Below are 3647 nucleotides of genomic sequence, written 5' to 3'. Positions count from 1 at the left end.
TCTTTTCACTCTAAAGTTAAATTATACAGGGTGATCACAAAGTCCCCTTACCCCCTATGTATTACATAGATGTTAGTGAGCACAAAGTCCCATTACCCCCTATGTATTACATAGATGTTAATGAATTGTTGTTTCTTATTGTTGCATTTACTGCCATCACGCCAGCAATGTTGAGGAGAATTTCCCATCGTACATGGCGGAGAATCATACTCTGTTATGAAAACGATGGTGTACACACAGACACTCTGGACTAAATCATAACGAATAGTCACACTACCTCCGAGTTGTCCTCTGCCATGATCTCACATTAATACATTGCGACCATCTATGACGATGTGGACACGCGATAGGGGGTAATGGGACTTTGTGATCACTCTGTATAATAATTTATTAGAGACAGCTAATTCCTCGTCCAGCCATTCATTCTAGCCCACAATTAAAATACTAATGATTATGCTACCTTCGCAGTCAAAATACCATTGCCATTAAACAAATGTCATTGGGCAGACTGTACCTCATATAATAACACGAGAGCATGTTTTTTATACACAGGCGAGAACACTTTTTGGCTAAGTTCCTCTAATTTTCGTTGATATAAGCATAAACAAAGATTAAAACTTATAAGTTTATTTTCCGAATTGCGGACACCTCTCAGTAGCGGACATTTTGATGTTCCCCGGCAGTGTACGTTATATAGAGGTTCCACTGTGTTACCGAAACAAGAAAGAGCAACTAAACAGATTTAATATCATGCATGCACCTTTAGTCCCGCTGCGAGTGGTTTGTTTCATCGTTTTTTTTTCTCTCCCTTCCCTTCCCCCTCATTTCTTTTCCTTCTGGAGCATAAGTAGGATTTGTTACTCAGTCGACATTCCTCCTGGAAGCTCTCCCCCCTCCCCCCTCTCGTGATCTTCTTCCTGTGGGATTTGACGAAAGTCGCAGGGATTGTTTTCGCGAAAGCAATGCCGAAGGCTTGGGGAGGGAAGAAGGTGCAGATTGTATGTTTTGGGACCGGCGTACCCAGGAGTAAGAGCCTACTAATCTGCCAACTGCCGCCTTGAATTCATTGCGGGGCTTTGCGGAACCAAGTATGAGCCCTGAGAGAAGGAAAGATCTCGAGCGGGAAGGAAAAGGGGGTGGATGGGGGTTGGTGAGGGAAGCAACGGTGAGTCAAGCAAACGTATGTCTGCTCGGGAAGAAGATTCTCCCATTCTCCCCACCCCACCTGCTAACAGACTCCACAGACTTTCAAACTAAAGAGCACTGGATCGATGGATCGAAACTTTCTCCAGATTTATCATTAAATTAAGATTGTATCTGTCGTGCTCTGCCAAACCACGTTCGCGGCTCAGCTTTGGTTTCCTCGATAGCGTAGTGGCTAACGCTGTCGTCTTGTAATCAAGGGTTCCTCGGTTCGATCCCCGGGCGGTTACCACCTTCAACGGTTCGTCCAGTCACGACTAGCACCATGGAAGTGACGATTGAAGCTGCTGATAACAACCAGATACGTATTTAGAAATATATTTCGTGGACGGTGTCCGAACCAAGTGTGTGTGAAAGAATAATAATAATGATGATAATAATAATAATATAAATGATTATATCAACACGTTAATATAATTTATATGTAATAATATGTATATTAATATTGCATTCTTATTATTACATAAATATGAAAAAGACGAAATAAGAATAGAGATATAATAGCACGTATTTGTTATTTACCTTATGTATAGCTATGTAGTTAAGATGGCCAAAATTTCTATAAATTCAACTGTCCTGACAAGAAAATTATTGTCAAATGATAAATAATTGAATATTTATTGCATAACAAAAAAGGACGTTAGATCCTGTTGACGAAAAGTAAAGTTTCTGATTAATAATTTATGCAATGTATTATAAGTAGTAGTGTGCATAAATCTTTTTTGATATTGTCATTCAAAGTCGTATGATCCCAATCTAATCCTTGCCTTCCAATAAGTTCGGCGAAAATAAATAATCCTCCTTAAACAACAAATGCTAAACAAGTATATTTTCAATATTTAATTTTAGTACTTGGTAAGTCTTTCGGTGAAAGGGTCCGGATCCTCTGGGCCCCCATAAATAGGTCCTTGCTGATAACTAGGTAGCGGAAGTTGATGACCTAAAAAATATAGGTATATGACCTATAGAATGTCCTAAAAAATGGGGAAAATGACGTAAAAAAATGCAAAAAAAAAATGACCATTAAATTTGTGAGTTTCAGGTTAAAAATTGAAATAAAAAGGAAATTAAACATAATGCAATTTTGCTATAAAAAAGGGCACCAAATGATACCACATGCACATTCGATTAAAATATGCAACGAAGATTTTCAATGGAAACAACCGAATAATTTAAAGACAATTTAATAAAAATGTCGTATACACTAAATCAAGAATATTACCAAAATGAAAGAAGTGACAGAATATGACGAAACAATACACCGAATATTGCGAAAAATGACTGAAAAATGCCGAAAATCGGGGAAAATGACCTAAAATCTAAAAATGCAAAAAAATGCACTTTAAAATTACCTTTTTTGGGTTCTAGACGAAGAGTAATATTGTGTGTATGAGTATGTAATGGGCGTCGTATCCGAGATGTCAGAGAAAAGATGACATTTCATCATCTTCCGCTCCCTGCTGATAACAAGACTGAGGATCTATTGGCACTAAAAACTCTCAAAATAGGCACGCAAAAAGGGCACCGTAAATACGAGTTCTGCATATCTGGGTTCGAAGGTGCTCCAACACTCTTTTACACCACCCCGGCGAACACCAGGATTAGCTCCAAATAGTTTACGGCGGTATGCTCAATTTGTTAACATCTTTACCCGCAGCCGGGTAAGACTAACAACAGTACTTAATCTCGGCGCGCTAAAAGGAGCATTTCTCCGCAGACATCTCGAGCGACATTGGTGGTGCTGCCCTCTGCTCCGCTGCATCGTGTACCGCTTCAAATGTCTTCAATTAGTCATGGTCGCGGCCCGTTACGCTTGCTAAACTGGTAGGCGCAGGGTTTTAATGCATCTCGCCCAGCATCCTCTGGAGACCTCTGGCGTTCGCGAGGAGAAGCAGACGTCCGTACAAACACGAGAACGCGGGTCTTGCCTTATTTCAAACTGTGCGGAACGTTACACAACACACACACAGCAACTGCAGCATATCGCGGGCATTGCGCGAGTTGTAAAGACGTCCAATCCATTTTCTGTGAAAGGGAATGCAAACAAAAGACCTGAGGGGTTGTGGCTGTGTCGAGCAAGTCTCTGGTCTCTAAATCATAGAGTTGCCTTTGCCCAGCTGGCACTGTTCACGGTATCCACCCTCATCCAATATGCTACGCTTCTCGCATAACTAGTTGTTAGGTAAATTTATTTGTTTGACTAACTTAGAAAGGTTCAGCTTCTTGCACGATTCGTTTTGGTGCTGAGGAGTAGATTACTTTTCTTTCCCAATTCCCCTGATGATAAAATGAGTTTCACTTAAATGCCATTTACTGATGAATTATTTTTGCTCTATTAAATTACATTTTGTGTACTGCTTTCATTTTCCCGCTGAATGCCCTTTGCTGATGCTTTCACAAGGTTTTGTATGTGGCAATAGTGTTTAGTGATATATATATTTTGC

Source organism: Lepisma saccharinum, chromosome 11 (genome assembly GCF_977018435.1).
Source record: "Lepisma saccharinum chromosome 11, izLepSacc3.1, whole genome shotgun sequence".
In the NCBI taxonomy this organism is placed as follows: Eukaryota; Metazoa; Arthropoda; class Insecta; order Zygentoma; family Lepismatidae; genus Lepisma; species Lepisma saccharinum.
Note: the sequence above shows the minus strand (reverse complement) of the source record.